The 22,943-nt window shown below is 42.3% G+C and overlaps 1 pseudogene; it reads right to left on the bottom strand.

Moving 5' to 3' along the window:
* Window positions 1-11,980: 11,980 nt before the first annotated feature.
* LOC130681800 (T-complex protein 11 homolog) lies at window positions 11,981-21,841 on the bottom strand (annotated as a pseudogene).
* Window positions 21,842-22,943: the final 1,102 nt, after the last annotated feature.

The following is a 22,943-nucleotide window of genomic DNA, read 5'->3' as shown; positions in this document are numbered from 1 at the left end:
AACCTACAGGGAAAAGAATCCGGAGTATGAGCATTTAAAGGGGTAGGGAGGGTATAAAGGTGAAGTCGTTGAAAGACATAACTTCTAGGGAATAATAAAGTCAAGGAGGAAAGGAGAAGCATCCCGGGCACTTGGGTAGTGGGGAAATGAAGGATCTTCCAAGACATACGAGAACCACAAATCAGAGCAATCACAGCTTCTCCCTCCCTTACCAAAACAAAATAAATTAAGGATCTGGACTTTGCTATTCTGACACAAAAATGACATCACTAAAGTGGAAATCTTGGCAAAAAACACAATATTATACACATGAGCAAAAGGAAGGGGAATCACATATGCAACCATTTCAAAAAAAAAAGATGAGGAAAAAAATTTTCACACATATGAAACAACCATGAAGCAGGAGACTGTAAGCAAACACTCCAAACAGAATTGCACTCAAGCAAGCATATGAGGATATGACACCTGCTTGAATCAGAATCCTTTTTAAAACTATAAAAACAGAAGTGAACCAAAAGTAAGTCTGAAGTTGAGATTTTCCATCCCAGCTAGAGTGTCCTTCAAACATCACAGCCTATAGAGAAAGTTTTTTAACACATAGGAACTTGGGAATTTGGCACCCCTCAGCGCTTTCTGAGGTATCTACTAGAGCAGGGCTTTACAAACTGCAGCCCATTGTGCCAAATCTAGTCCATCACTTGATTTTGTAAATAAAGGTTTATTGGAACAAAGCCACAATCAATCATTTATGTATTGTCTATAGATGCTTTTGCACTGCAATGGCAAGGCTGAGTAGCTTTGACAGAGACACTGTGGCCCACACACTTAAAAACATTTACTGTATTCCTCTTCACAGGCTGATTGCCAAGAATCTTCTAAAAGATGAATTGGGATTCTGATCCCCTATGTGATGATGGAAAACATCACCAAAACATCTAATGGTGAGCATGTTACAGCTAATAACAAAATCTAAGTGGTGGAAAAGGGGGGAAGACTAATGCAAAAATGCTTCAATATTGTGAAAACACAGAAGTGGTGCAATTAAACATGAGAGAAAGCAGAAATATAGAACAAAAGACAGTTAAACTTTTAGTCATAAAGCAGTAGGTGAGTATTAAATAATACTGGGCAGTGCAGAAGAATGGACCAGATAAGAAAGTGTTCAGAAAATAGGGTAGTTCAGGATGAGTTTTTTAAAAGCATTTAACATGACAAAGGACACATGTTGATGATAAAAGTCAAGATTCACAATGAAGATGTAACACTTAGGAATATTTATACACTAAATAACACAGCAAACACTTTCATGAAGCAAAAAGGCAACGAGACATAGATAAAAATATGGTAAAAATGGGTGATTTAATACACCAGTCTCAGTATAAGAGAGATCAAGTAGTATAAAAAATTGGGGACATGGTGTAGAAAATCTAAACAACATAATAAACTATATGTGTACATATATATATATATACAGTATCTATATACATATGTGTGTGTACATGCTCTGAAAATAGAGAATTTATTTTCTTGTCAAAATTGATGCAAATTAAACAGGGATGGCACCATTTACTTCCATAAATTAGAAATAGACCAAATAGTCCTCTCTAATCATAAAGCACCAAAAGTTAAAATTAGAAATACCCCAAATAGTCCTCTCTAATCACGAAGCAACAGAAGTTAAAATTACTAACACAAACTGAAAACAGAAAGGCTTTTCTACCAGTAAAGGGTTTCTGGTTTAAAAATTTTTTGCTTTAAAGAGGAGAATCAAATTAAAGTTACACAAACTATGTATCAGGATCTGTGGGATACACATAAAGTAGTTATCAGAGGCAAATTCGGAGTGCTGAAGACTTTTACAAGAAAAAGTGGAAGAATGAAAATAAATATTGAACAGAAAAAAGAAATTCCTGTGCAACCTCTGAAAATAACTTTGAAAATCCAAATGAAGTAGATATTGTCCTAGAGAAGTTCAGACTAACAAAATGCTAACTCTAGTGTTAAAAAGCTGAAATTTGCCAATTTTCATAGAAGAAATAAAGTTATTATGCAATTACCCCCAAGTACCATTTTGCTCAGGTGGTCTTAGAGGTGAATTCTAGTACAGTATCAAGGATGCCACAGGACCAATGGCCTCTCTATAAATTATTCAGTAACATTAGAAAGGAAGGAAAAGTCTCTAACTCCTCCTATGAAGCAAGTATGACACTGATAGGTTAAATGTAGATACGAAAATCCTAAATAAAACATTAGCAAACACCCAACAATAATACGTTAAGAAACTAATACACTGCGACCAACTGGGATTTATTCTATTAATACAAAGTTGGCTCTATATTATGAATTCCATTTATATCACTCACGATAGCAATATAGTTAAGGACAACCACAGCTGCTGAACAAGCCTTTGGGAAAGTTCAACACCGCTACATGTTAAGAAAAGAAAAACGTGTAGAAAATAGGCAGCAAGGGATGATTTCTAAACATGAAAGAAGGTACATAATTAATTCCTAATGCCAGTATTTTATTAAATGGGGGACCACTAGAGATAAGGAACGGATGCCCACTCCTTCATCCCTACTCAGTCTTGTACTATACGTATTCGTTAGTTGACAAGAGAAAGCTATCAGATTTATAAGAATGGAGAATAAGAGGTAAAGCCATCTCTGTGTGCCAATGATATTACAGCATACCTGCACATCCAACAGAACAATGACAGATTAACTGAAACAATAATCAAAATCAGTACAGGAGCAGCATATAAAGCTAACATAAAAGAATCAATAGTCTTTGTATATAACCACACAAAAACCCAGTGGGGAGAACACACTGGGAGAGAAGATCCCATATATGACAGCAACACATAACATTAAATGTACAGGTATAAACTTAGCAAGAACATCGATACAAGCAAAGGTTTTTCCAAATGACAAGGAAATGTCATTGCATCTATACAAGGAAAACGTTTTCCTTTGTGACATTGAGTAAATGAAAAGACAGTCACTGTCCATGGACAGAACAGTTCAATGTTAAAGAGATGTCAATTCTCCCTAAGTTAATTTATAGATTGAATAAAATCTCAAAAATAGCAGCAAACTTTGTTATGGAGTTAGACAAGTCGATAATAAAGTTCGTAGTTTAAAAAATGCAAGAATGCCTAGGATATAAATGAAAAAGAAAAACTACGAGAGGGGAGGAATGATACCAGACATTCAAGCACGGTGTAAAGCCTCTGCAATTACAACATCATGGCACTGGTACCTGGACAGATACATAGCCCAGTGGAATAGAATAGAAAACACAGAGATGCACCCAAGTACATACGGAAATTCTAGTATTAAAAAAAAGAGGGGCATGTAACATCACTGGGGCAAAGATGGACATTTCATAAATGGTACTGGATCAACTGAGACATTTGGAGAAAAATAACAGTAGATTCATATCACACACTTTCCAGAAAACAAACTGCAATGATGTTAGGGATTTAAACATTAAAAAATGAAATCACAACAAGTTCTTGAAGAAAATATGGCAGAACTTTTCTTTAACCTCAGTGTAGGGAAAGGCTTTCTAACTGTGACTCAAATTAGGAGGCTGTGAAAGACAAGAATGATCAATTTGACTGTACAAAATTTTTTTTTAATGTTTGACAAACACATCCTAAATAAATCAAAAGGAAACTGAGAAACTGGGATAGAGGACTTGCAGCATACACCACAGACAAATGGGTAATGCCCCAAATATGTAGAGAACTTTTAAATATTGAAGGACAAAGGGCTAAAAGTTCTGTCAAAAAATGAGAAAATGATATGAACAGATGATTCACAAAATATATATCACAGTCCTTAAAGACATGATGATTCAAACTTGCAATCACACAAATGAATATTAAAACACAAAAGTGACCCTTCGGGTAGAAGACATTTTTGACTCTGAATTGTGGTAATGATTCTCATACCCAACAATTAAATAAACAATTTAAATCAATCAGGGTGGGGGCAGGTCCCAAACTCAAATACAAAGAGCGACAAATGAATCTAACCATATTGTAAATGACTATCTTTACCACACTGAGAGGTGAAGAAGAAAACAGCTAAGCTAAGAAACCGAAAGGGGCTCCCAATGAAGATAGCTGGAACAATTCAAGGAACAAAATTAACCGTGATCTAATTTGACTGTAACTGATAATGTATCATGGTTGTCTGGGAGTCCAGAATGATAAAAATAATTTGAATAAGTTATCTGAATCAGTAATTTGAGATAAATTTTGAAAAAAAAACTCGAAATGTATAAATAGCAGAGAAAGGATGGCTCTTCAGAATTCCAATAAGTAAATGTGAAAGGAATGAGGACAATAGGAAGTCAGCATTAGGTCATAACTGTTGTAGGTGAGATCCCCACATGCATTCTAAAAGCAATGAGGAAACGTCTGAGAAGAAACAGGTATTTTCATAGCCTCAAAGTGTTTCCTACACAAGTTGATAAAGTATTTGTCATTAACAATGGGAAAACAGCAGCAGTACCTGGAGCAACATAAATGCCACCACCTCAGCCAAGTGATAAGATGAACACCAGCAGTAGCAAGTACAACATACAGACACCGTGTGCCCTGACATGATGTGCGTAGAAAGGGAGCAAAAGCACTTTTGCAGTTTCATGGTATAAGCCCTAAAATTAAGGCCCAATGATATACACGCCTTGTCATCTGGGGAAAACCCAGAGGACCTCGAATGGCCTAACCACAAGTTCCCCTGCGTATTGTTTTCCCAAAAAGAAGGTTCCCTGGTCAAAGAACCCTTCTTATCATGGGAACTAGGCACAGTGCTTGCTTACCCCTGAGTAGTCAGTTTCCATTCCCAACCAGCCCACACAATCATTCAAACAAGCCGATCGCATCCTCCCGCGGGAACCAAGGATCACTTCATTCTCTCATTACTACGAAGCCTGCACCCCACAGTCCCCGGTTTTCACTCTCTTCCAGAGCATGACACCTGAGAGGCACTACCTGGTGTGTAGCATCCTCGTCACCCAGGGACTTAGTAAATGTTACTAATAAACTACTATGGATGTCACCTGCTCAGTGTTGGGTGTCATGTGTTCGGCCACCCTGATAACACTAGGATGGAAAGTCCCCCATCACCAATGGAGGTAAACAGCAATTCTTGCCCAAATAAGTAACTTAAATCTAATCTTAAGAAAATATTGGGCAAACCCAAATTGGCAGACACTCTATAAAATACCTGACCAGTATAAGATCTTCAAAAGCGTCAGGGCTGTGAAAGACCAGAAAGATTGAGGAACCGTCAGCCTGCAGGAAACTAAGGAGAAATGACGGCCAAATGCCCCGGTGGTATCCTGAATGGGATCCTGGAATAGGAAAAGGACATTAGTGGGACAACTGGGGAAATTAAAATAAAGTATGTCGTTTGTCAAAAGTATTGCATCAATGTTAATTTCCTGGTTTTGCTCATCCTTCCTTGGTGTTGTGAACTGTTAACATTTGGGAAATCTGGGTAAGGACGCTCTGTGCCATTTTCTGCGACCTTAACATGCATCTAAAATTACTCAAAATAAGGAATTAAAAAATACAATGTCAGTGGTTAAAGATATGGTTAGTCTATAAATCACATGGTTTAATAATAATTGGCCTGCTGAATCACAGCAAGGAAGACAGTAGGATAAATGCTCACAGCACCTCACCCATTAAAAAATGAATTGAAACTGCTTTGTGAGCCCATTTTAAGGAATGAAGCTGCATTCATGCCCAGGATGTACCTGAATACTTACTTATTTGATCTCCACCGGAGAAAAGCATTTTAAGTATAAAGGAAATGAAATACAATAGAAAGAGAAGTATATATATATACACACATATATATATATAGATGTATATAGATATACAATTCAATATTTACAATTTAAGGTCTGGGACAGCAACAGTAATCTAAACAAAACTAAGATGCAAAGGAGAAATATACTCTGTTTTAAGAAGAGAAAGGCTGTTAGATTCTGAGGAGAGAGTATGACTTTATTAGCGATACAATAGAAGTGAACCACACGTAAGAAAAGGGGGATGCAGAGAGAGCGGAGAGGAAAGTGGTTCCAATCTGACTGGCTTTCCTGTCTTTTTAATCTCCAAACCTCGACCGTGGGTAATTTAGGCTGATACAGGTATCATTTATTGAGAGATGACTGGTGTAACTTACCTACTTGCTAGGAGAGTTGGAGAAAACTTGGGAAACACCCGAGACCTCAGCAGCCGGAGCCACTTGCTTCCTCTGAGGACGCTGCCTCAAAAGAACACCGGTCTCGGCAGTGCACAGAGTCTCAGTGGTTTCTTCTAGAAGTTAAACTGGTCAGGAGAGGACTTCTATTGGCGGAGCTTAGGTCAGGTGACGCCCTCCTAGTCAAACAGCTCTGGGCTGGGAGGCAGGGCCAGACTCGTGACCTGCCTCCAAGGACTCCATTCCACCGAGAGCGCAGGAGTGAAAGGTTGCGTGTCCGTGTGGCCCGCCATCTTGGATCCCCATGGGTAGAAAGCGAAGAACAGAACATCCACCTCAGGACAAGTTCCTTGAAGATCAGAGGCAATAAAAAAAAAAAAAAAAGAAAGTGAAGCACGGTGTCGCTGCATTTGTCCTGGGCACTGCCTGGCCACGGTTTCTAACCGGCCAGGTCTCAAACACAGAGATCCAATGTCCAAATGTATAGGCTATGCAGCAAGGGGTGTTAGTTTGAAAATGAGCAACTGGTTGATGGTAAAATCTGTAAGATTAGCTCCCTGGTGATAGGGCTTTATTTACCACGTGGAAGATAAGTGATCTCGGCCAGGTACACTGACCCTTCATAGACTCCATTACCCATCTTCAAAATGCCACTGGCAGCTGAGGTGACCTCATCAGGCTGTTGGGGTTTCAAGCCCCGTCGATACTACTTACCATATGTGGTGTAAGGACAGTATAAATCTTTGACTCTTCACAGTAGGTGATGGACAGCTGAAGTGCTTAAGGGGTCCAGAAAAGGTCCCAAACATCCCGAGGCAGGGATCATTAGAAAACCTGTTCTCCCTCCCTCCAAGGAAAGCACATGAGCCCAGCCTAACGTCTAGTACTGCCCCAGAGACTCCTCAACAGGAAACAGCCCAAGGGGCCAGATTGGAGTCCCACTTGTCCTAAGGGGAAATGGGCAGGCTGGGATGAAAAAGCACTTAACAGCTTTCTTTAGGCAGAGTATTGCTTGGTGCAGATCACAACAGCAGAAAGTTTTCCAAAGCAGAATCTTAAGGTGATGTTTTCTTCCCCCACCCCCTTATATATCCTAACAGAATTTTGGAAACAGCCCTCTCACATGTTTCATTGGCAAAGGATTCAGTCCCTGGTATATTGTACATTTTGTATGTGCTTTGAGTATCCTTTTTCTAAATCTTGGCATCATAGTCTTACTTCACTCAGTTTATGGGAAATGTCAGCATGTTACTTAACTGGAAAGCTAGTCCTCACTGAAAAACAAATTCAAATGTGATCAGAATTACCTTTCATTATTGAAAGTCTGATTTCATTTTTCAATTTCAGTAATTGTACAAATGACTCTGTTCTATCTTCCTTCTGAATCCTAATATTGGTAGGTGGATGGTAAGAAAGTTAGATAGAAGCAACCCCTTTTGCTGCCTCAAGACTATGCCTCAGGCTATGTGCCATGTCAATAAAAGATGCACTAGGTGTTTCTTCCCCAGGAGGAATGCAGCGTAGATTCAGGATGGGGATGAACATTTTTCTTTTGTAAAAAAAATAAAGATATTTTAGCTTTGTGTTTGGAGGTAATTGTACATTCACATGCAGTTGTAAGAAATAACACATAGAGGCCCTATGCACGCTTTGTCCAGTTTCCCCAATGATGACACATTACAAAATTATATTAGAGCCAGGATATTGACCCTGATAGTACCCACTGATCTTATTTACATTTTGTTTTATTCCAGTGTATATCTGTGTGTGTATGTACCTAGTTTTGTGTAGTTTTACCACATGTGGGTCCATGTATCCATCACAATAGACAAGATGCCAAAGAATTCCATCAGCACATTGATCTCTCCAGTTTTGCCATTTTGTTTTTCTATTTCTTCATTTATAGTGTTCTATTCCATGACCACACCTACCTCCCTTCTAGAATGCTTCCCCATAATTAACCTATGGAAACTCCTAAACTGTCTCCATTTATAAAATTTTGCCATTTCAAAACTAGGTAAAAGGAATCCTCTGTTACTAAGTTTGGGGTTTGGCTCTTTTTCATGCAACACAATTCCCTGAATATCCAGCAGAGTTTTTGGATTTGTCAAGAATGTGTAACTTTTTATTGTTCAGTAGAATTCCATGATGTGGATATACCACCCTTTCTTTAACCATTCACCCATGTGGGGGCACTTGGGGTTTTCCATTTGGTGAGTATTACAAATAAAGGTGCTGTGAAAACCTGTACAAGTTTCTATGTGAAATTAAGCCTTTAATTTAAATCCCACAGTGAGAGTACTGGTGTACATGTTAATTAAGTTCATGTTTAACTTTCAGAGAAATTGCTGAACCTTTTTAATAAGTGCCTGAACCATTTGACATTCCAGCCATTAATGCATGAGTGATCCAGTTTCCCCACACATTCTTGCCAGTATTTGATGTTATCCCCTTTTAAAAAATTTCTTAGGTATTCTAATAGGTGTATAGTGATATCTCCCTTTCTGATGCCTAATGATGTGGATGATATTTTGATATTCTTATTTGCCATCTGTCTGTCCTCTTTGCCAAAACTTTTGCTCATGTCTTCCACCCATTTTCTACCTGCTTTCTTTCACTATTGATAGTTGATAAGAGAGTTCATTTTATTTTCTAGGTGTTAGTGTTTTGAAGGATATGTGGTTTCTGAATTTTTCTGCATTCTGTAGCTAACATTTTCATCAATTCCACAGCTTTTCAAAGAGAAAAGTTTTTAATTTAGACGAGGTACCATTTATTATTTTTTTAATTGATTGTGCTTTTGATGCCACGTCAAAGAAGTCCCCTTAGCTCTGGATCCAAATGTTTTCTCCTGTGATATTTTCTTAAAGTATTACAGTTTTGCATTTAAATCTGTGACTCATGTTGAGTTAGTTGTTCATGTAAGGTGGAGTTTAGGTCAAAGATCGTTTTGTTTTTTCTTTTTTGTCTGTGGATGTCCCATTACGACACCAGCACGCTTGCAGAAAAGTCTACCCTTTCTTCATTAAATCACTTCTGCACCTTTTTTCAAAAATCACTTGAACATAGTGTGGTTCTATTTCTGGGGTCTGTATTCTGTTCCATTCACACATCTGTCCATACTTCTGCTGATGTCACATTATCTTGATTGCCATAGCTGTATAGTAAGAATAACATTACATGAGGGATTCCTTCTACTTTATTCTTCTTTATCAAGCGTGTTTTAGCTATTCTGGGGTTTGTGTGGTCCCATATACATTTTAGAATAAGCTTCTCTACATATCCAAAAAGCCTGGTTCGGTTTTGGTAGGAAGAGAGAGGGAGATTTGACACAGAGGAAGGGGGCAATGTGGCAACTGAAGCAAGATTCTATGCTACCAGTTTGGATGATGGGGGAATGGGTCACAAGGCAGGGAAGACGAGAGTGCAGCTCTGCAAGTAGAAAAGGCAAGTCCACAAATTCTCCCCTAGAGCTACCAGAGGGAGGGTGGCCCTGCTGATACCTTGGTTTTGACCCAGTGAAGCTGATTTTAGACTTGAGCTCTGGGACTATGAGAGAGTGATGCATGTCTTAAGCTACCAAGTTCATGGTAATTTGTCACAGCAGCCATAAGAAAATAATACAGGAACCTTTAGACATCATCTGGGCCAGTGGTTTTCAAACCATCCTCAAAACTACTTCTTCCAGCTGTTCTTCAACTCAGGCTGCCTACTTTTTATCTATTTCATGGCTACCTGGGAATATTTCATCGTTCTGTAGAACGGCTGTATGGGATTAAACAATAAGATCAACGATTCAATCCAATATGCAATTTTATAGATGAAGAAAAAGCCCAGAAAAACCGAAAGATTTTACCTTACTCTCTCAGACAGAGAAGACAGCAAGTTCTGACTCCCAACTGCAGCTTCTTGAGACACACTGAGCTAGAAATGGAAGGACAGACTGGAGATAAACTGTGGAGGAATAAAAGAAATCATTTATGTAGGGAGCTGGGCACATATGTGCTCATAAACGTTATCTATTATCATAATATGCACTTGCACTTGTGTAGACCATCCCTGGAAGGATATGCGAAAATACAGTAAAAGTGGTTTCCTGTGGATAGGGAAAATGAGAAATGGGGTGGAAGAGCAATTGACTTTTCTCTGCACGTCTTTTTTAACCACGTGCACGTGCCACATACATATGATTCTCCCTCCATGATGAGCAGGATCCAGTGGACTGTGTTTGTTTTCGATTAGGATTCCTACCTCCTCCATGTGAGGATACAGAACCAACTCAGAATCCCTAAGAAATCAGTCATGCCAAATTTTAATTATAAAATAACAAGCAAAGTTGCATTCCAGTCCAACGTCTGTAGCTGCCAACTACTCAAGTCACCTCCACAGGGATCCCTTAAGAGCACATCGTTCCATTAAGAATCAGACTTCCAAAGCTAAGATTTCTGTTTTAAACTTTCCTCATGTCAAATCAGATTCAGAAAATCCAATTAGAAATAGTTCACTGCCTGTTTATTAAATACACCATAGTAACCAGCCTTGGTTTCATTCCTGAGACTTAAGTCACAAAATTAGAACCCCCGAATGGTCTCTTTCCCAGCTTCACTACATCCAGCCAAAGTAAAAGGTTCACTCTGTTCACCTGGCTGTATCACCCATCTGGGATCCACTCTCCAGAGAAATCACCCTGGGATTCACAGAACTAAAATCCCACCTGTTATTTCCTTGGGGGTGGAGGTGGGAGTGGGGATGGGACTAGTAGGATACACAGCTCTTTCCATCCTGAAATGGTAAGGACATTTTCCCACCCAGTTACAATACCCCATAAGTGAGTTTTTATTTTCTCTTGTCCAGTCCAACCAAGTCCAAATCTAAACTGACTTTTCCCCGTAATTTCCTACATTGCTGTTGGTCTGCTTCAGCTGGCCTGAGAATGAGAGGATGAATCTCTACAGACTCAGAAAACAAGCCCCGGTACCTGCAAAGCCAGACCACTGGGCTTCTGTGATGCCAACCATGCTGACGATTGTAACCCGCCAGTTAAGACTGTTCCCAGACTGCAAGTGGGAAGAGGCGTGGTGGCTGCTCCCAGCCCTGAATACCCACATCACTTCTGTTAGGGAGAATGCTGTGTTCAAAGCCTGGAAGTGTGGAAACAGGAGATTCCTTCAGCTACAGAATGGGACCAGGGATGGACGTGACACAGATAAGTCACTGACCTAACTGCTTGGCTCCGCTGTCACTATCAGAGACTCCGACTCTGACCCTGAGGATCCCTTGGGAGACAGAGGCTGGGACCTGTCCCCAACTGAGTGCTTGCTAGCAGACAGTGTCAGCTTTAGTCCAGACCCCAGTTTTCATACTGCTTCATGTCACACAGTGAGGTGGGGGCTCTTACTACTGCTGCATCCTTGAAAACCATAGGGAAATCTGGTACAAGAAATGGGGTTCTATGTCCTCTGTTGATCTGTAGCACAGTGAATTTCTGACTTCCAGAAGCCCTTATACTAACACTCTGGACAATTTCACAGAGTTCTCATGGCTCTCAAGACCCCGATTTCTCACTAGAGAAAATAATACTAGCAGCTGATGATACCCTGGTGCCTGCTCAAGCCAGCATATTGAAGAAAGATCAGTCACTGAAAGGAAAACTGAGGGCCCACTGGCTTCTTCTCAGCTAGTTAGGGGATAAGGGCACACGATCTGGGTCCAGTTGCAACACAGAAGGAACCAAGGTTTTCCTGCAGCCCAGAAGTTTATTGATGAAGGGGTTTGGGCCACTCGGTGTTTACATGCCTGGACCCTGCAGTCCTGCGTCCTGGATGTCGTGAGGAAGACTGTGTGCTCTGCCGGCCACAGGTGATGGCATCCCAGCCAACATGTTGAGCCCTCTCCTCTGGATCCCTGTTGTCAAGGTCAGGGGCCAGCACTATCAGATAGACCCCACTGGTATTCCCTGTGTCTGAGCCGACAGAATGATATGATTTTAGGATTTCAGCATAGCAGAGGCTAAACACCTGCTGGTTGGGATGCATCAGGTTGGGACACTTCCAGCCCAGTTTTGCCAGCTCCCCCTCAGTGACAGTAAGGCCTCCTGGGAAGTCTACCCGAGATTTCTGCGTGTCGCGAACCAAACGGCATTGGAGAAGCACACGGGTCCGCTTCCTGTGAAGTAGCGAAAACTATGGAAAGGAGAAGATCAAAGAGGTTTGAGAAGAAATGCACAATGCCTTTGTGCTCTCTGCTCCACAAAGTTTAAGTTACCTGAGGTATTTCACTGACCTATGCACCCATTTGGGTAATTCAATTAAGTGAGATCTGCTTGGTTTATTCTGGGGGAGGGAACACGACCAAGCTCCCCAACAGAGTGCATGATCAAAATATGTTCAGTTCATAAATTTCTGTCTGTTAATGAGACTATGTGGCTGTAAGTGAGCTCCTGGCGCACATCTGACCTACTAGGAGGCTCCCAGATATTGTAAGTGAGATCCTAAGGTCCACACATTGCTGCCAATGCACCAAATTCAGGCTCACACACCCAAAGCAGACTATGTAAAGATAGGAAAGTTAGAAGCTAGCTGGTCAAGTTCAGTGCTTCCATTCCAGCATGGAATATGTCCTGCAGCCTAAGTCAGCATCAGTTCCTAGGAGGGAAGTAGAGGCCTGCTTGGTAGCTTAAGGCATGAGATACACAAACGGTTTCCTACCATAGGTCTTGGGCTGCAGTCAGACAATGACCAGGGATGAATTAGTAGGGTTGGTGGGACAGTATCTCACACACCTCAAAGTCACATATCCTAGCTGCAGATACACCTCAGACTTATGCATTCACTTCAAACTGCAAGAGGTCAACTGCAACCCTGCATATTATAGATGAGGAAACTAAGGCCAAAAGAATTTCCCAGTGATCATGCTTTTCCATTTCTATATGGTTTGGGAGCTGACTTCCAGGGCTGAGTCCACCAGCTCATCCTCCCCATTCTTGCCAACCCTTGCCACCACAACCTGGGGGGGACTCTTACCGATGTTGCTACGAACACAGTTAATCCTTCTTAGCAATGTTCTGGAGTTGGCCTATAAGAGATGCTGCATTTTCACTGCTCAGGACAGTGAAGCCCCTGTCTCTGAGGCCTTGGTGGATTTCCTGAGACACTTGTTCACTCAACTCAGCATCGCCTCTGCAGACCTAGTGATGAAGGACAGAAAACAGAGTGGCCCTGGAATTGCAGCAAAGCACAGAGAGCGCCATTCCTGAAACCAGGCCCACTCAAAGGAGAATCACAGCCCCCCACCACTAGTAGACCACAGGACACCATGTGCAGGTGAAATACCTTCACCGTTACCCTCAAGGTGCCAACTAATTCAGACACACCACGTTACATTCCACTTCAAAGGAAAGATAAATTGGACAAGGTCTATCCTTGCACCCACTCACTATTCTTTAGTACCATACGTACATTTAAATACTGTTTTAAGACTTTCTTGGGTATTTTCCATGGTTGCTTTTCCTGTTTCACCAATTAAATGGTAACTGTGTTAAGAGACCTGCACTGTGATTCCTCTTTCCACTTTGGCTTTAGTTCTCTGTAGGCCATGAATGACCAATGAATATATTTGACCAACTGATCAGCTTCTGGACATACACAAATCAAGTGTCACCATTTCAAGTACAGAGTGACTCATTTTTAGCAAACTGGCTCCCATACTCTCCTCTTCAGAAAGAAGGTCTTTCCCCCACCCCCAGTCCCAAGTCTCAATATGACTTATCGAAGGACACCAACAATCATTGTAGGTGGTTCCCAAGGTCCCCTGTGTGGCTTGTCATGAAGAATGAGCAATACCATAGTTACCCGAACCTTCCTCTTGTGTCCCTAACAGCACATACTGTTTTCAAGGCTAAGCTTAATCTATGAAGTTTACCTGAAGTTAAATTCTTCTGTCAGAGCTTTGGTTATGCCTTTGAGTTTATCCGCAAATGCAGATGAGCTAAATAAGACATTACCACCGAAACTTCTGGCCACTCACAGGACTAAGGCCAGGATGGTTCACTTGTGCAACTGGGACTCCATCTCCTGCAGCCAGGTTCTGTCCATCAGCAGAGTCTGCTGAGGAAGGGAAGAGTGGGCCTTCGGGAGAGGAGAGTTTGGGTGGGGGTGTTGAATACCAAACAAGAAGGTGCAGCTTTCACACACATTCCCAACCTCAGGGACATCTTCATTGTCAGGATCCCAGGGAAGAAGGTTCAGGTAACCCTGGGATAGCACCATTGTAGAGCTGCCAGCTCTCAGTTTTCATCCGCCCAATTTGGAGATGAACAGGCTGTGCTGGAGGAGGGGGGAGGATTGGGAGAACTCGGAGATGGTGGAGTGAGTCTGCTGCTGCTTTGATTGGCCATTTTGTGGTGCAGGCAAGGACATCTATGATACAGAGGAGAAATATGCGATTATCTTCAAGCTCCCAGGCTTGAAGACTAAGGCTTTTAGACACACTCTTCGTCAATAAAGAAGTGACTTTGTAGGTCTTTCTGTCTCAGGGAAATGCTCCTACTTCTTACAGCCTCTCGTCCCCTCCCCCTAATCTTTTTATTTTTAATTCAAGACCTAGAAGATACTCTTATCACCCTAAGAAGGTAGACCCAAGGTCAACTCTCTCTATCCCTCTCCCTCCCTTAAATGTTAAACATACTGGGCTGCTTGTTGAGGCGTCCCTGGAATTTATTTCCTTCATCCTAGACAGAATGTTCCTGCAGATAAGGTTGAAGGCTCCGGAGGGTACAGCTCACCATGTCCATTTCCATCACATCATGGAAGACACCGCTGTCATAAGGAGCAACCAAATATTTACACTATGAGAGGAAATCTAACATGCATGGGTGGAACCCAAGCAAGGAGTCCTAAAATTACAGTATTTTAGACTTAAAAGGGGCCTTCAGAGCAGCAGTCCTCCTCCAATTTACAAATAAAGTCACTGGCCAGGAACCCAAGGCTACCGAGCGAGTTTCTGGCAGAACTAGGGACAGATACATCTCCTGACCTTTTCGTCACCAGTCTAGAGTTCTTCCCACTGTAGCCACTCTCTCACCTCCCAGAAACAGCAGTCAGTCGAAGGAAAATGACCAAAGTCTTAACCACTATCTGGGAGTAGTTATAATGATGGTGATGGAGTTTCTAGCTCATTGGGCATATCACTTTACCTTTCCAGATCTTGGTTCTTCTAGGTGCAAAACAAGGATAATCCTCACTCCCATCCCTTCAGAGGGTTTGAGTTAGGACACGTAGGGGAGCATCTGGGAAATCTCTAGAGGAAAGAATTACTGCACTTCAAAGTTTAACGGCATCACTTCTTAAAGGGCGTCCAAGTGATCTGAAAGTCATCCAAAGGGCCCTGAGAGACTGTCCTTGGAAAACAAAAGCCAACAGTCCAGGGAGGAAAATAAGAGCTATTGGTCAGTTCTTTAGTATGGGAAAGCTAGGAGGAGCAGCTGCTACAGCATGCCATCTGGCCCAGAGTTTTCTGGCACAATGCTCCTTATGTGCAAGGGCTCTCATTCATCTAAGCATTTTAGAAACACATAAAGCATAGTGGGGATTCAGTCAAAACATTTAATTGAATGATTGTGGGCTCAAAATATCATGACTCAACTGTTCTTCTCTATTAATCAGTGATGAGGAATGTGGTGTGTGCCTTAAAAGAATGTTGTATCTTAACCAAGGCCAGTTCCTGCAACATAGTTATCTCCCCTATTGGTTGTGCTGGGGAACGTTGCGGAGGGAGTTGTGCACTGAGATCACAATGAGCCAATGGTTGTATGCATGAGATCATCAACTGTCCTTGGATGTATTTGTGTGACTAATAAATACGAGAGGTGCTTTCTCAGCACCACTCTTGAGCTGGTATGCCTTGAGTCCCCTGGCTGGCCTACTCAGTTCTTCGATATCTCATCACGTCGCCTCCTTTATCTGCGGGTCGGAGACAGGGAGGAGGCCGACAAATGACATGCAGATATTTTGTGTTGTCATAGCCAGATCCCAACTTTCGAGCTTCATCTCATACAAATAAAATGAAAGCTTCTCCATATTATCTATTTAAGTAGTGGACCATGCTCAGAAAGGAAGTATGCTACTTGGGATGTCACTATCTCCCCACAACCCAAAGTTCTGGGATGTGCAGGAACTTAACATCCACAAATGGAAGGTTGGTTACTCATCTCCTGAATTTCTTTTAGAAGTTCAAGAGCACAGGTGAAGTCAGGGGAAGTACACGATAGCTGTTCTATCAGGTGGTCCCAAAAAGCACTGTACGTTTTCTCCACAAACCAGCCTTCCAGACTGCAGGAAGGATGAATGAGAAAATCACTCTTTGCCCAGAGAATTGCTATAGGATCATAATCTCCTAAATCCCAAGCAGCATTTAACATCATGAAATACCGTTCAACTGACAGGCCAGGCACTGCATTTAAGCTTGAGCAGAGTTGGATGAACTAAGCTTAGTCTCAGATGCAAAGGCCCTAGCCACACCCTCTCAGAAGTGTACCTCAGGCTTCCTAAGAAGTTCCCCTCCTGCAGTGGGAAGAACCATGAACTAAGGGTTGAGCTCTTGAGCTCTAGCCCTGGTTCTGCATCTAACATAAATGTGTGCCTTAGCTTCCATTTCCAAAGACACATACTTTGAAGTGGGTGGTCAATTATTTATAAAGAATAGATCCTTTGAACTGAATGATCTTTTTACTTCAGTCTCGAAATCTGGGAGAGGATTTATTTTCCTTCTTGATAACACTTGAAAAAGTCTTACATACAGCTCAAACTCAGCAAGCAGAAAACTGAACTCACCTTCCCCTTTCACACCTGCTCCTCATTCACGCAAACTAGAAAGCAATTTTCACCTCAAAATATACAATAATAATGGATGCTTTTGCTAATTTGTTTACAATCAATAAAAAGACAAATGAACAAAAGTCAACTTTCCTCCCCCAGCACACCAATCCCATCTGTGAGATGTCACCAACTAGTGTTTATCTGGTGTGTGCCAGAGTCCATCTTAATTACTTCCCCCTCAATCCTTTTGTCCACTTGACCACAAAATTCCAAAGACTTTGCTTCCGAATATCTCTGGACTCCATCCACATCTACCATCACCTCCAACCTCAACTACTGCAACAATCGATCCATTGGCCTATCCTGCCCTGATGGCCTACCTCCCACAATGCCACATACTCTCGATAAAAGAAGCAATTTTTCTAAGATACAAATCTGAGCACCATTGCACACTCATTTAAAGTCCTTCAGGGGCTCCCCATCACCAGCAGGATACATGACCTGTAGGACCCTTCACGATCCTATTCTCCTCCTTTATCTCCTGCCATTTCTCCTATTTTATCCTTTTCCTCCTTCCAACACTCTGTGCTCCGACAATAACAATCTACTACTAATGAATACGTAATCATCTTCTACCACTCTACGCTTCTGGCATGTCATGTCTGCTTCAGGGAGAATCCTTTTCTCCCAGACCACCTGAAATGCACCTATTAATACTCCAAGACCCAACTCAAGTGTTGCCTTATCAGGGAAGTCTTCCCTGACCCTCTTCAGGCAGCTGAACACAAACATAGAACTCCACATCCCAGATGTGAGAGGACTTATCACTGCACAGTAACTCTCTGTCTATCTCCCCTGCAGAAGCTTCGTGATGGCAAAGGCAGCATCTTGCTTGACTGTAGGTCCCCACACTCAACATTCTACCTTCCACCCCGTGGGTCCTCAAATGTTTGTTGAAGAAATATCCGATGATGAGATTGCCCTTAAGGATCTGTAACTGTGATGAGTAGCATTGTAAGCCAAAACGTCAACCCAATCGCCAATTATTTATAAAGAACACATAACCCCAAATGCTGTTTCAACCTCTTTTCTGTGTACTTTCTACATGACTGCACTACAATAAGGCTGTAAAAAGCAAAACGATGGAAATCAAGCTCTAAACAGTATTACTTTCTCTGCTTCACTGGCCACTGTCCCCACCACGACCCCTAGCCACTGTAACAGATCCTCCCTCTCCTAGTTTCACTTTCTCTGCACCCCTGCCACAAGAAAATAAACCTAACCTGGGTTCCAGGGACCATGAAGGTGGTAAGGAAAATGCTAGGAGACCTGTGTTTTGGTGAAAACCTCCCTCAGGGAAGCTGTGCCTGCCATGGGTACGTGTTGGCAACAGGCAAGGGCAAACTAAGCAGCGGGAAGATCAAGAGAAACACTGACAGAGCTAAGCGCTTTAGTCGTAAGATTCCCAGAGTGGCAAAAGAGAAGCACTTAAGGTGGGAAATTAGGAAGGGTATGTTTCATCTGTTGGAACCAAGTAAGACTACTCAAACTTGAATTATAATTGATAAAAATGTTTCAAATCTGGTCAAAAGTCAACGAACCTGTGCTGGGAGGAGGAAAAGGGAAAAAAATAGAAGCATCTGTACCTGTTGAGAGGTAAAACACTCTCTTCCATGTAGAAATCTTGGTTTACCACGATTTCATGAGCAATGCTAAGCTCAGAAACTTTGCTGACTATCTCTGTCAGATCAGTCACAGAAAGTGCTTGTGGCCAGCTCTCTGGAAAAAGGCATAGCAATTCTTAGCAGGAAACCCACCTGAGCAGAATTTCTGTTTTACTCAGAGGTTCACTTGGCCAAGTAAGGCCCCCAGATTTAGATTCATCAAGCAAATTTACACACTCACTCAATCACTCTGGTATATATATTTGAGCTTCTCTGAACTCTTTGCCCTTCAACAGCATTGGAAACTCTGAGAGAGGTCAGGCATGCGGAGAAGAGAGGTTAGCTTACGAAGGAAAAATTGAAACTGATTTCGAAGCCTTTGCTTGAAACATCAAAACAAGAAATAAAACACAGCAAAGACACAACAAGCAAGTTGTGGCCTATAAAATAAACATTTATCTAAAGGTTCCTCTTTCCACTACCCTCTTCCGACCTCTGATGAGATAGGAAGATGGACAAGGTGAGAGTCTCCTTACAGACAGCACTGCAAATCTTACTAGATGGCTCTAAAGCTGAGGCATGCTTAAAGCAAGGTTCCCAAACCTGGGGATTCCACAGGCCAACACATTTTCAAAAATACACAAATAAAAATGAGTGCCTGACAACTATACGCTGTTTTGTTTTTCTACGTAATGACATTAAAGTAAACAAACAAAAATCTAGCTTATCATCATCCAAACCACCATTTCATTAAAAAGTACATTTTCACATCTCAAAAGGCAGAGAGGAAACAGTCAGAATAGAGCAATCCTTTAAGTTGAATCAATTTAACTATACTTTACAAAATCGTTATACTATCTTTGCTTCATTTCACTCAAGGTTGGTGAGAACTTTGTCACACACTAGCACTGGAATTTGGGAGCCACAATTCTGAGTTCGTTATACAGACTACTTACACCCGTGATACAGAGTAAGTACATACCGTAGTTAAAACTATTACTTGGTGTACGTGGCATATACAATAAACTATGCAATAAAACCATTTTCTCACTCACTTTCAATATAGTTCCATAATTTGTTCAGAGAGAACTGTTTGTCCCCAAGATACAGGAAATCACCTGTGAGAATCCTAAAACTCTCACCAAAGACATGGTCTACTTAGGCATATTTACATCTCATTAAAAAGGCCTGTCAACAAAAGTTAGTCCCATCAATTCCCATCTCCTTTGTACTCTAATTACAAAGCTACATATGGTAAAACATACCACTGAATCAATTCATTAAGCCATTTATTTGAGAGACACTGTGAACTAGGAATTGTAGCATTCTGTTTACTAGCAGTGACCCTAAGGGGCCGCATAAGAGAGTCATATACGATTCAGCTTAATGGATCATCATCCCAACTATTTTTCCCATTTCTGCCTTTAAGAGTTTAGATCAAGTCACTACATTTGCACAAATCAGACTGATGTTTGAGTAAGTTCACTGAAGATTATTGTAAGACATTGCAGTTTTGAGTTCCTGTGAGGTTGGCTAGTTAATGCCTATCATAAGGTGTGGAAGAGACCTCAGGCCCCTATTCAGAAAAATACTATTATTACAGATCTGAAGAACTTTACCCGAGAGCAGTGATTATTCTTATGTCAACAAAGCACCCCTGGAAAAGGACAGAACACAGTTCCAGCACTAAATAATTTGGATACTTTCAGATCGACCGTGAATCTACCATTTGCAATCTACAAAATCAGAATACAAGAATGCAATCTATTTCCCATGCTTTCGACTAACTCCAACACTCTCAAGTCTTGTCCAACATAAGTAATTATGCTTTGTTGTTCTCTCTCTCTCTCTGGAGCCAGAAAGCCTTTTATTGTTAGTTGCCAGTGGGGGGCGTAGGTCCTATATGTAAGGATTAGAATGATGAAAAAGACAAGGAAAAGAACAATCCGAAAGAGGAGCTGCAGGAGGATGAGGAAGGAGAAGTGCAAGGTTGCAAGACCCTTGCGTGTTCCTTAAAGGCACTTAAGGCCCAGGCTGCCTAGTTCTTTAACCCACTGCTATCAAACCCTGCCCTAGGAAGTGGTAATAGAGTTCTAGACCTGCCAGGAGAGTGGCTGTCTAAGCAGAAGCTCTTGTTTTCCCGGTTCTGCACTGGTGTTTTAGGCTTACCGGCCCCACTCTCTGTTTCACTGGGATCATTCTGGAGCACTGTTTCTTCAATCCTGGGCCTCTTGATGTTATCTGGAATTGGGAGGAAAAGAAGAGACGAGTTGGTGGTGTAAGATCTGACTCTGCCCCAGGGATGGGGGAGGAAGGCTCTTAAACTACCACAATGTGCCTGCATGACTGTACCTGCTGCTCGCTGATGAGGAGGTGGCGGACAGGGGCTTCAAGGGCCTCTCCTTGGAACAGCTGGGGTCCTCAGGCAGCCCTGGCAGGGAGGAGAACTTGGGACTAGCAGGGCTTCCTTTCCTGAAGTCAAAGAAGTTTGGCGTTGGGCAAGCAGAAGAGGATATCAAGGCCCGGAGATGTACAATGACTTGCCAGAGGGCACAGTGCCCATAACTGGCCACGCTGGGAGAGGGAAGGGAGAGGGAACTTCCTCTAGTCTTGTTGCCTTTACTCAGTCTGGAAATGACCCCCTTCCTCCTCCACTTCTGCCTCAGACCCTCCTTTGGCTATGACGAGGGCGGGCGTGTGGGCTCAGGCGGCAAGAGAACCACCCCTGCCAGCACACACATACACACACACACCCCTGGGGACCCTGGTGCCTCACCTCCGGCCAGTCCTTAACCGCTTTTCCGCTCAGCTGTGCCTGCCGGTGGAGCCTCTCTTCCTCTCCAGTCCGGTCCTGGGACATACCATAGCAGCAGGGGCAGGAGGGGAGATCGGCAGGAACGGGTAGGATGGAACCACGGGCGTGATGAAACCCACCGGGCGCACACCCCTGCCTGCCAACGACGCTAGGTGGAAGAGTCCAAAACCTGAAGACAAAGGGTGACCAGTCTCCCGGGTCGTAGGATGGGGCATGACCCCAGGGTGCCGCGGAGACCAAGGGGGCAGGAAAGGCAAGCAGGACCCACCGTTGGGCGACAGAGGTGGGAGATGGAGCTTCCCCCTGAAGAGGCCTCAGGCTCATATCTTTCTCATAGGCTCGAAGCCCGTCAGAAACTTGGAATTAACCTCAAATCCTGTTCCTCCCCCACAGGCGAGGACCTGTCCAATGTTACTATCCTCTCTCCACAGAGCAGAGCAGAATTAGATAACCGTTTAGAAAGGAAAAGGAGCATTAGTGGTGTGCGTGTGTGTGTGTGTCTGTGTCTGTGTGTGTGTGTGTGTGCGTGTGACCTCATGCTGCTCATGTAGTCCTTAGAAATGAACAATCACCAAGATTACAGAATTGTGTCTTGAGGTTTTTCCTTCTAAGGGAATCCTCCACACAATGTGAAGGAGACAGGCTGTTAAACTCTCACTTTATGAGTATGGAAGCCAAGAACCATTTTAAAGGGCTGGTCATAGAAGCTGTGTGGTGAAGGGGAAAGACCATAATTCTGTGAGGGGGCCTGGAGTTTGGTTGGGGTCTCCCAACTGAAGAACTGGCATGTTTTCCATTACAATCCACCTGTGAGCCTTGGAGATCATCTAGAACCTGAGAGTGCTGGAATACACGACTTTAAGGGCCCTTAGGTTGCTCATTCTTTAATCCTAGGTTACTTTTTCACTCCATTGGCCATTTACCACAGTGATAAGAGGACACCTGGATTGGTCCATTTTGAAATTATGGACAAGTATGTACATACTTTTTAAAACATGCTTCTACACTACACTATTCCATCCTGCTTTTTTATCCTGACTTAATTTCCAAATCCACTAGCTGTTTTTTTTCTTTTTTTCATAAAACAAGACATAATTTGATCACATCCTCATCCCAAACCTTGCCTTGCTAGTGTCAGAAGTGTGGATGTCTTGCACACATATGGGTTTTGAGAAAGCAAGTTATGTAGGAGAGGTCCGAGAACTTTCCAGCCTAAGGAAGCTCTACCCTACCCTCCAGTTCTAAGAGTGTCATAGGAGGGGTCGTGGCCAGTAAACTTACTGCTTCACTGGATAGCATGTAATGGTAATAAATACTAAATCTGAGTACCTTCCTCATCCTCTCCTCATACTTGGCTCAGCAAAGTCTACTGTGACACAAAGCTCAGGAGAAACAGTTAAATATAGTTTTCTTAGTTTGAACATCA

This window comes from Manis pentadactyla, chromosome X (assembly GCF_030020395.1).
Source record: "Manis pentadactyla isolate mManPen7 chromosome X, mManPen7.hap1, whole genome shotgun sequence".
NCBI classification, from domain to species: domain Eukaryota; kingdom Metazoa; phylum Chordata; class Mammalia; order Pholidota; family Manidae; genus Manis; species Manis pentadactyla.
This window is presented reverse-complemented; position numbering and strand designations above follow the sequence as displayed.